This window comes from Pelophylax lessonae (genome assembly GCF_965119305.1).
Source record: "Pelophylax lessonae genome assembly, chromosome: 2".
NCBI classification, from domain to species: Eukaryota; Metazoa; Chordata; class Amphibia; order Anura; family Ranidae; genus Pelophylax; species Pelophylax lessonae.
In genome coordinates, this window is record NC_138769.1 from 51,831,686 (window position 1) to 51,843,815 (window position 12,130).

Consider the following 12,130-nt stretch of genomic DNA (forward strand, 5'->3'; position numbering starts at 1 on the left):
TGACACAAATCTGGTACTGAACATGTTAATTTTTGTTGAATGCTTAATGGCTGGCTTGCTGGCACCCTGTGGTGGCTGGCTGGCACCCTGTGGTGGGTGGCTAGCTGGCTGGCACCCTGTGGTGGGTGGCTGGCTTGCTGGCACCCTGTGGGTGATGGCTGGCTGGCACCCTGTGGTGGGTGGGTGGCTGGCTGGCACCCTGTGGTGGATGGCTGGCTGTCTGGCACATTGTGGTGGGTGGCTGGCTTTCTGGCACCCTGTGGTGGGTGGCTGGCTGGCTGGCATCCTGTGGTGGGTGGCTGGCTGGCTGGCACCCTGTGGTAGGTGGGTGGCTGGCTGGTACAGGGCCTGTGGGCGGCTGACTGGTACAGTGCCTGTGGCTGGCTGGTGCAGGGCCTGTGGGTGGCTGGTTTGCTGGTACAGAGCCTGTGACTGGTTGGTACAGGGCCTGTAGATGTGGGAGACTGGCTGGCACCGGGCTGCTGTCGGTGGGTGTATGGCTTTGATACACTCCTGCGAGACTAGTCCTAACTCCAGACAAGGCGAGGGAGGCATAATGACGTCATAAAAATAATCAGCAATATCGGCCAGTGCCGGGGCCGATACCGATATATCGGGGAAAGTGCATATAGGCCACCGATATATCCGCCTTGCCAATAATCAGTCTATCCCTAGCTCAGACCATATGCCGCTCACTGCATCAAATTGGTCTGGGCTGTTGTCCCAGAAGGAAGCCTCTTCTAAAGATGATGCACAAGAAAGCCCACAAAGAGTTTGCTGAAGACAAGCAGACTAAGGACATGGCTTACTGGAACCATGTCCTGTTGTCTGATGAGACCAAGATAAACTTATTTGGTTCAGATGGTGTCAAGCGTGTGTGGCGGCAACCAGGTGAGGAATACAAGGACAAGTGTGTCTTGCCTACAGTCAAGCATGGTGGTTGGAGTGTCATGGACTGGGGCTGCATGAGTGCTGCCAGCACTGGGGAGCTACAGTTCATTGAGGGAAACTTGAATGCCAACTTGAATGCCAACATGTATTGTGACATACTGAAGCAGAGCATGATCTCATCCCTTCGGAGACTGGGCCGCAGGGCAGTGTTCCAACATGATAACGACCCCAAACACACCTCCAAGACGACCACTGCCTTGCTAAAGAAGTTGAGGATAAAGGTGATGGACTGGCCAAGCATGTCTCCAGACCTAAACTCTATTGAGCACCTGTAAGGCAGCTTCAAATGGAAGGTGGAGGAGCGCAAGGTCTCTAAAATCCACCAGCTCTGTGATGTCGTCATGGAGGAGTGGAAGAGGACTCCAGTGGCAACCTGTGAAGCTCTGGTGATCTCCATGCCCAAGAGGGTTAAGACAGTGCTGGAAAATGATAGTGGCCACACAAAATGTTGACACTTTGGGCCCAATTTTTTAATTTTCACTTAGGGGTGTACTCACTTTTGTAATTTCTTTGGTGTTGTTACATGAAAAGATATAATAAATATATACAAAAATGTGAGGGGTGTACTCACTTTTGTGAGATACTGTATTTTGTTTTGTACAGTATATCGGTTCTTTGGGTCCTGGATCCTTACTGGAGTCCTTAAATTGTTAATTAACCCAGCAGCCTACATTCACTATATCTGGTCTCCCACAGTACACAGAACATGGAAATGCAATTATTTTAGTAAATATAAACTGCTAAATAGCTTTTCTCATCAGCAGTATATAGCAGTCTTGTGACTTCTATCAGTGTCTGGCCGAGCACTGGTTAAAGCTTGTGGGAGGAGGTTTCATTCTGTTCTGACTGTCCTATGAGGCGGCATGACCTCTGACTCTGCCTGGACAGTGCTGATTGGTCCTGTGCTGATCATGTGCCCCCTCATAACAAAAAAAAACTCTTTAGCAATACACACTAAACTGAGCATGTGCAGACTGCCTCCTAGGGTTCTATTAGCAGATGGATTGGGGACAGTAAAAGGGGGGGGGGGGGGATCAGAGAAAACAGACAGAATCAAATAACCTTTTTACACAATGCAGAGGATTAACCCCTTAGGTTCCACAGTGAGTATAACAAGCATGTTTTACTGTATATACAGACTGATTTTACTGTTGTGGGTTTAGTAACACTTTAATGCTGAAGGATACCTTTTGGAGGTCCATGGAGAGAGTTTACATAACATCAAGTGCTTTTTGACTGTTTGCAATTAGAGAGTCAAAGAACTCTGATAAGCAGTGGAGCGTGTCAACTTTATTGTAGTTAGAAAGCATTAGGATTTGCAAGGAGTTATATTTTGGACTTTTTTTTTTTATAAATTTTATTAATTATTATATTATTTATTTTTATAACTATTTAGAAATCCCTTGAGAGGTTATTCACATGGACTGCCAGGGAACGGTAAAAGCGGGTGGTTAAACTGTGGTTTTATTACCCTCAAACTGCCCACCTAAACACAGAAATGCAGCTGCTCAGGACTGTTGGAATGAGAGACTGCTGCACACCAATGTCAAGTCCAAGTTCATCCTATAGATCAACTACAATCCCCACAATACCAGTCTGCACCCTAGGACCACCCTGCTAATGTGGTTCATCCAATAGGGCTTAATTATAGCCCTTAATCAATCAAACCCTATTAGGTGAAATACGTTAGAGGGACAGTCCTAGGGCAGGGACTGCTATTGTGTGGATTGTGATTGCTGTATTGAACAAACATTACTAAAGTGGGGCTCTTCAAACTGTGGCCACGGGTCCAGATTTGGCCCTTTGCTTGCCTTAATCCGGCTTCTGAGGCCTTTTTCCTGCCACTGACACCAACAATGGGGCACTATTCCTTTCACGGACACCAACAATGGGGCACTATTCCTTCCACTAACACCAACAATGGGGCACTATTCCTTTCACTGACACCAACAATGGGGCACTATACCTTTCACTGACACCAACAATGGGGCACTATTCCTTCCACTGACGCCAACAATGGGGCACTATTCCTTTCACTGACACCAACAATGGGGCACTATTCCTTCCACTGACGCCAACAATGGGGCACTATTCCTTTCACTGACACCAACAATGGGGCACTATTCTTTCCACAGACACCACCAACAATGGGGCACTATTCCTTCCACTGACACCAACAATGGGGCACTATTCATTCCACCTAACGCCAGTGATGGGGCATTGTTCTTTCCACTGAAAACAAAAATGGGGCACTATTCCTCCCAACGACACCAACTATTTCTCAACCGAATAACAAAGATCTAGCATTGTTTACTCCCACTGGACACAATACGGCCCCCCAAAGTCTGAAGGACAGTAAACTGGCCATTTCTTCAGAAAGTTTGGAGACCCCTGGACTATAGTAATGACATTTGTGTACAGCAGTCTTTTTCCAGCAGTGTGCCGAGAGCGGGAATGACTTCAAAAGTTCCTCGGCACCCAGTGTTTAGGTGGCAGCAGAAAAGCTTAGCTTTGGAGTGGAGATGAATGGGTTATATCATCTAAATTTCTCAGGGCTATACACACAAAATTTTAGGGGCATGACACATTTGGTGGTCAATACGGCTGCCAGAAACAACCCTTTCAAGTGAATGGGGCCAGGCTGCAACCATATGCATGCAGAGTGCTGGGTTGACATTTTGATGGTTAAACAAGCAGTGAGGAGGTGAGATGTCGCCAATAGATCACCTTTCAGAGTATTAGCAGCACATCTGACTGAGACCTTAACTTTCTCCATTATATGCAGGGCCACTGATAAGAGGGTAGCAGCTGCCCTCCTGTACAGGGCCCAGGCCCGGTAAGTTCAATAAGGGGGCCCAGAGCAGCAGGAGTGGGCGCAGTTACTAGAACTAATCCCCCTGTGGCCCTCCCTGTGTTACAAATAATTCAGTTTATGAATAAACAGGGAGCTTCTGTATAGAATGCTTCCTGCTCATTTACTCTGCAGCTACAGAGAAAGGATTGAGTAATCTGTGTGCATAAAATCTTTCTCTGTCTCAAAAGTGAGAAGTTGGGTGTCTTTTTAGACCCCTCACATTTCACCAACCTCCACAAGGCTGTTTAATGCAGAGTTCCACCCAAAAGTGGAACTTCCACCTATATTGGCTGGAAGGTACAAGGAGCTCTCAATAAAGTGCCTGCTGGGGGGCGGCATCCCATGGAAGCTGGAAAAACAGTATGGGTTTGGCACACCACTGAGATTCACCGTCACTAGGTCACATCACCTTTCTATTCTTGCACACACTTCTTAGATGGGCCTTCTGACTAGTTCAGAGCAATTTTTGTACCAGAAGGCCAAAAGGCCCACCATGTGTACTGAACTTGCCACTTTTCTACTTTGATAATGCACGTATTTATCATAGGCACTTATGGCACTTTTCCACTGCAAGTACCGGCTCGGCTCTACTCGGCCCTGCTTGGCTGGTTTGCTTTTCCACTGCTGGCACCGCATGGTACGGTGTTGGAACGGTTCGGTACGGTATGGTTTGCTTTTCCACTAAAGTAGTACTAAAGTTAAGTGGGTGGGATAACAACGGGGTGGGTGGGATTCTCTGACCAATCAGTGGCTAGTAGTGACTGCATGCAAGGGATTGTGGGATATGGTACCGTGTATGGTACCTCTTGGAACCACAATCAAGGTGTTACTGTTTTTGAGAGCCGTACTGTTCGGTTCCATGCAGTGGAAAAGCGCCGCCGTACCGTACCGTACCGTTCCTACACCATATCATGCGGTACCAGCAGTGGAAAAGCACAAAAGCGAGCCGAACCCTTCGGTTCCATGCAGTGGAAAAGCGCCATTACACTGTACATGTTGCTTATTTTTTTTTTTACTTACTTACTCAGTTTACTCACTTACTTATGGAGGTTGCTGTTTTTTCGAGGCCTGCCATGATGTCATGGAGGGAATCTGTGGCCCTCAGGCCTTCTTCACTTGCCCGTTGGGGTCTCTCTTAGGGAGAGCCGTCACCAAGTACTTGGTGACCAGTTTTGGCAGGTCCCGACTCCCTAAGGAGCAGGGTTCACCTGGCTTTAGCCTGGGTAGACCAGAATAACTCCATACTACCTTCCTCCAGTCAGGAACCATGCACCCCAGGGCGTTCAGAAAGTAATTGAGGCCCTTCCACTTTGGGGGTCGGGCCATACTGTACTTTTGTATACTTTTGTCTGTGATTTCACAGTTAATTTTTGTTGTGACCCTCTTCCCAGACATTCAATGCTGTAACCTGTAATTGTGACTCTAATGCTATAATTTGGCCAGTTACTTATTCCACCTAAATGGGCTCTCTTCCATTTGAATTGACATACTTGCTGTAAGATGAAAGGACATGGACAAATAAAATGAAGACTGTATGTAGGGCTATCAGCAGAAAAATAAAAGGAGCGTCAGCTCATCTCTTTGTACATAGAGATTCTTCGACATGTCAATATCTAATCAGCGTCTGTCTCTCCTCTGTCGGAAACAAACCTCTTGCTTATTGTGAACTTAATCCTTTTGTCAGTCAGAATGAAGAGCCAGAGTTACATTCGTTGGATTCCTGATGGGGCATTTGACCTTTTGTAAAAAATTTACGATACAATAAAAAGTAATATTTAACCACTTGAATATGTATTCTGCTACATGTTTTTGGTAAAACAAAAAATCCTATTAAGTGTATATTGATTGGTTTGCGCAAAAGTTATAGCATCTACAAACTGTGGGATATATACTGGAAATTCTTATTCATTTTTTTTTTTTACTAGTAATGGCAGTGATCAGTGACTTATACCTGGACTGGTGATATTGCTCCAGACATTCGGTCACCTAATTGACACTTTTTTGGAACCAGTGACTCTAATACAGTGATCAGCGCTAAACATATGCACTGTCACTGTACTAATGACGCTGGCTGGGAAGGGGTTAAACATCTAGGGCAATCAAAGGCCCGGTGTTTTAGTGTACTGTGTTAGTTAGTTTCTCTTTTACTAAGGGAAGTAATGATTTTATTCCCTGGTTTGTGGGGAAAGAAAATCTATTACACACCCACTTAAAGGACAGAGCTCTGCATTGTTTACATAGACAGGGCTATGTCATGATGATCGCCGGGTGCTGGTGGTAATCCATTGGCCAGCACCCGCTGCTCAATATCTGCTGTGTTTAATCAAAGAGCGTCCGGGATCCCGTTGGCATGTGCGCCCCCCCCACACCCAGGAGTGCCAGATTACATACCTAGCATGGGATCTGGTGCAGCAGAGCCGCCTTGCCACCGTATATCTACTTTATACAGTCGGAAAGCGGTTAAAAAAAATGTGCTAAACTGTACAGCATTAAGTTCTGTAGTGCATTGTGAGAGTCGGTAATTCCACTAAAATTCACATTTTAATAGTGAAAAGTCCAAAACTTTTAAACGAGAGGGGATTTTTTTTGCATTTTTGTGTGTAGTGAATAAGACAGGTCATACGTGACATTTTTAACATTTCTGAGTTTGGAAATGAGCCAAGGTCAACTACTGTACTGAATTGTGAATTTTGCAAAACAGATACATTTAAACCAGTTAAAGTACAGTGTGATTCATAAAGAAGTATACAGTTTAGACACAAGAACAATGTAAGATATTTTATGTTACCTGCCACAGAATTGTAGCGGAATGTTTTAAGTTTTTTAGAGACAGTCACAGATGTTCTATGTGTGCACCCTTAGTCACACAACAGCCTCCCCAGCACCTCCTAATACTTACCTGAGCCCTCTCTCTATCCAGCGACGTCTACGAGTCCCTCAGCTGTCCAGAACTCTCCCTACTGTTTGGCTGAGTCACAGCAGCAGCGCCATTGGCTCCCACTTCTGTCAATCAAAGTCAGTTAGCCAATCAGAAAAGAGGGGGGGGGGGCGAACGGCATCTCCGTGTCTCCCACTTCTGTCAATCAAAGTCAGTAAGCCAATCACAAAAGAGGGGGCGGGCCGAACGGCAGCTCTGTGTCTGAATGGACACACAGAGCTGTAGCTCGGCTGGCTCGGGTGCCCCCATAGCAAGCTGCTTGCTGTGGGGGCACTCAACAGGAGAAAGGGGCCAGGAGCAGTGTAGAGGGACCCGAGAAGAGGAGGATCCGGGCCACTCTGTGCAAAAACCACTGCACAGAGGAGGGAAGTATAACATGTTTATTATTAAAAAAAAAAAAAAAAAAACACGAGACTTTACATTCACTTTAGGATATCTGAATAAAGTGCAGTGATAGTGGCAGTGGTACGCTGTTTCAGCTCCGCTAGATCAACAGGAAGGTGAGGGGTGAACACCTTGTCCTTTATGTACCTCCACAGATTAAAGGTCATAGTCAGAACTTCTGGGTGGCCATTGGGTCAGTGGCTCTCACCGTACCTGGACTATCCATGCACATGGGCACATTTATTTGTTCCATTTCCCTATACCTTAGTCTTGGGTCCTACCTTATTCCTTTATTTCTCACGGGCTATTTTTTTTTTAGATATAACCTCTGATATATAATAGTATCTATATATATCCTTACAATGTCTTACCTGCTCACTAGCCAAAGTCCTTCAGACCCTTATGAAGACCTCTATACTCCTACATGGGCCTCATGCTCTGGCCTGGGCATGGGTTTTGCTCCCTCAGTTCCTATCTGGACATACTACTGGACAACTCGCAGACTCACTGATAGTCAATATTTAATTGTAAGTTCCCCTTTTTTAGTTATTTATTTTTCCCCGTTTTCTGGATACAGTAATATTTTTATATATATATATATATATATATATATATATATATATATATATATATATATATATATCCTTCCTAGACATTGTGACCAAGCCTGCTCTTGATAAAGTGAATGTATTTCACGAAACGCATTGATCATAAGAAGGCAACCTACAACCACAAGCTCCAACATATATTCCATCATCTGTTTCCGGAAATGATATACATCATTACTTACATATATTATCAATCATGTTATTGTATTAATTCATATATTTTTATGTACTGGATTATTTTTGTAATATTCTGATTGTCCTGTATACAATGAATCAATTCTTTTATATGTGTTCTCTACTTAGATATAGGGCTCTTTCACACGGCCGCTCCGCTTGTCCTCAAATCATCCTATTTTTGATTTGCGGACATAATGTAAGTCAATGGCACTGCGGATGTTAGCGGAATACCATCCGCTGACATCCGATTTTCTTCCTTTCAGTTCTGTTCCGTTTTTTGGAACGGAACAGAACCCTATTTTTTCATCCGTTCAAAAAACGGAAAGGAAGGAAAATCGGATGTCAGCGGTGTTATCCGCTGACATCCGCAATGCCATAGACTTACATTATGTCCGCATATCATCCGCAAACGGATGGGATGATATGCGGGCATACGGAGCGGATGACACAAATGTCATCCGCTCCGTGAAAAAAAAAAAAGTCCCGCAGCGGACAAAAGCAGCGGAGCGGCCGTCTGAAAGAGCCCTTACTGTTGTTACCTGCTACAGATCTGGCAATAAATTCTTTATACCAATTTATGGATCTCCTTATGCTTACCAGCATAGGTTCTTGTATCATTTTTATTATTATCATATACTGGGCACACCTCATACAAAGTCCCAACCTTTTTTTGAACACTATGTGTTCCTATTAGCACGAGCCTCATCTAAAGCCCCGCCATTCCCCCATCCTCCTTCCCCTTCCCTTCCCTTTTTTCCTCTTTTTATTACATACGGGTCAGTGGCATGTTGTACTCCACGGCTCATCCAATCCATTGGTGAGGAAGATATTCATCAAGGTAATCTCGCACGTTGCCGGAGCAGTGTGGTGGTGCACCATGCAATTAGAGAATAAAGTTGTCACTGTCGTCCTGCAACTGTGGCATCAACCAAAAACTTGACATATCCAGAAAAGAGTCTCCCATGACAGTTCTCTCGTGAAAAAAGAAGGGACCGTACACTTTTTTTTTTTTTAACACAGCACAGAACACATTTACCTTAGGGGAATCTTGCAGGTGTCACGCTGTAAATCAGGGATTCTCCGTTCCCCAAAATTGAACATTTTGCCTCCCTTCAGTGCTCTCCACTTCCCTCAGTGCTCTCTGGACCCCCATATGCTGTCCGGCCCATCCTGTGTTCTTGCTTCCCCCTGTGCTCTCTCCCCCCCCCAGTGCTCTCGAGCCCTCCCCCCCGGGCTCTCTTGCCCCCCCTCATCTTCCCCCTATGTTCTCTGCCTCGCTTAATTGCTCTCCATCTCCCTAGTGCTTTCTGCCTCCCCCTGTGTTCTCTGTTTCTCCCCCAGTGCTCTCCACTTTCCCCCTGTGCTCTTCACCTCCCTAGGTGCTCTCGGCCACCCCCTAGTGCTCTCCAGACCCCCAAGTGCTCTTCACTTTCCCCTTGTACTCTTTACCTCCCCCTGTGCTCTACACCCCCCCCCCCCATGCTCTCTGCCTCCCCCCAGTGCTCTCCACTTTTCCCCTGCACTCTCCACTTTCCCCCTGTGCTCTCCACTTTCCCCCATGCTCTCTAGCCCCCCAGTGCTCTCCAGCCCTCCCCCCAGTGCTCTCCCCCCCCCCCCCGTGCTCTCCTCTTCCCCCATGTTCTCTGCCTCTCCACCCCCCCCCCAGTGTTCTCCACCCCCCCAGTGCTCTCCACTTTCCCAGTGGGCTCTTCACCTCCCCCCGTCCTGTCTGCCCCCCCTTCAGTGCTCCCCAGCCCCCCTAGTGCTCTCCACTTTCTCCTTGTGTTCTTTACCTCCCCCCTGTTCTCTCCACCTCCCCCATGCCCTTTGCCACCCCACAGTGCTCTTGGGCCCCCCCTGTGCTCTCCTCTTCCCCCCCATGTTCTCTGCCTCTCCTCAGTGCTTTCCTTCCCCCCCCCCCGTGCTTTCCGCCTCCCCCCAGTGCTCTCCAGCCCCCCTAGTGCTCTCCACTTTCCCCCTGTGCTCTTCACCTCCCTCCATCTCCAGACCCCCATATGCTCTCCAGCCCACCCCATGTTCTCGCTTCCCCCTGTGCTCTCTGCCCCCCAGTGCTCTCCAGCCCTCCCCCGTGCCCCCCCCCCCGTGCTCTCCTCTTCCCCCTGTGCTCTCTGCCTCTCCTCAGTGCTCTCTGCCTCTCCTCAGTGCTCTCTATCCCCCAGTGCTTTTCGCTTCCCCCCAGTTCTCTCTAGCCCCCCTAGGGCTCTCCACTTTCCCCCTGGACTTTGCGTAAATGTACGATATAGTATGGGATTGCGGTGACCGTCTGGTGCACAACGCCTCATATGGGGAAAGCTCTCTAGTCCATTGACCCGCCATGGGTGGAGAGGTAAGGAAGTTGTGTAGCTGTCTATATGACCAGGATGGGAAAGAACGCGTGAGAGACCTGGCAGCTAGTTGCGGCAAAGAAAGTAGCCTTCCCCTCTGTAGGAAGGAGCGCACATCCAGACTTTCATTTGGGAGTTCTTCCTGCAGGAAAGAGCTAGACAGACCCAGAGGGAAGGCAGGATTGTTGCGGACCGGGGTAAGGGGTCCATGTAGAAAGCAGGTCAGGGTGGCGTTGATGAGAGTGTGAGTCCGGGTCCGGGGAGGGTGATGCTGCGGCATAAGCCAGGGCAGGGCGCCAAGGACAGTGTCGGACATGTGAGATTCCAGCATCACCCACGCCTTAGAGCCGTGATGGAGTCTCCAGTCCACTATCCTAGCCAAATGGCAGGCCAAGTAGTATCCGTGCAAATCTGGCAGTCCGGTCCCCCCCTTAAGTTTCGGGAGAGTACGTTTTGAAAACCCAAGGCGGGGCTGGGACCGCTTCCAAACAAAGGCAGAGCAGGCCCTCCTATATTCGGAGAAAAAAGAGCCCGGTAGTGAGATCGTAATTGTTTGCAGGAGGTATAGTATCCTTGGCAGCACGTTCATTTTTATGAGATCGATGCATCCGAACCAGGACAGGGAATGTCCCATCCACTTCCGCAGGTCAGCCTGGATTGTAGTCAAGAGGGGTTTAAAGTTAAGATCGAACAGTCTATGTAGATGTCGGGGAATTTGGATGCCTAGGTAGGTAATGGCGTCAGGTCTCCAGACAAAAGGAAAGTTTGTTTGACAGGCGGTTTGGACTGCGGGAGGTAGTGTTAATTTAAGTGCATGGGATTTCGTATAATTAATTATATAATATAAATTAGATAGCAAACCAAAACGTTCAAGGTCACTCAGTAGGTTGGGCAAGGTAATGTGTGGGTGGGAGAGGAACAGCAGGAGGTTGTCAGCAAAGGCCGCCACTTTGTATTCTCTTCCATGTATGGTAATTCCCCTAATGTCAGTGTTGGAGCGGAGTCTGTTAAGTAGCGGCTTGAGGGTCAGAATGTAGATAAGGGCGAGAGGGGGCACCCCTGTCGCGTCCCATTCCCGATGCTGAAGGCATCCGACAGGTGACCATTTACCCGCACTCGGGCAGAGGGGTTAGAGTATAGTGCTAGGATGCTGGCGAGCATGCGCGGGGGGGGGGTAGTCCCAAAGCCTGCAGTACCTCGGTCATGTAGCGCCAGTCCACCCTGTCGAACGCCTTCTCGGCATCTAGGGAAAGGAAGAAGCCCTGCCTCCCCTCCACATTAAGGGCATGATGAATGTTAAGGGCCTTAATCGTGTTGTCCCGGGCCTCTCTCCCGGGGACAAAGCCTACCTGGTCCAGGCTCACTAGGGAGGGAATAAGGGGGAGGAGTCTGTTCGCTATAATTTTCGCGTATAGCTTAACGTCGACGTTAAGCAGAGAAATCGGCCTGTAGTTTTCGGCTCGCGTGACGTCTTTACCCTCCTTTGGGATTACCGTGACATGGGCCTCTAAAAAGCTAGTGGGTAGGGACGGGGAAGACAGGATAGCGTTCATCACCCCAAGGGGCCTCCTCGTCAGGAGCGTCTGAAAGCATTTGTAGTATTGGAACGACAGCCCGTTGGGGCCGGGGCATTTACCCGGTTTTGAGTGCTTAATGGCCTGAGCTAGTTCCTCTTCAGTGAAAGGCCGCTCCAGGTCTCTCGCTTGTGACGCCGAGATGGCCGTGGGGCTAAAACGTGCTAAGAACTGTCGAATGCGAGTGGTGTGGGCAAGCTCAGAGGGTAAGTCAGGTCCGGTAGGGCGAAGGTTGTACAATTCTGGGTAATACATTTCAAATCGGTGTGCAATCTCGTCGTTTCACGAGAGTAACCTGT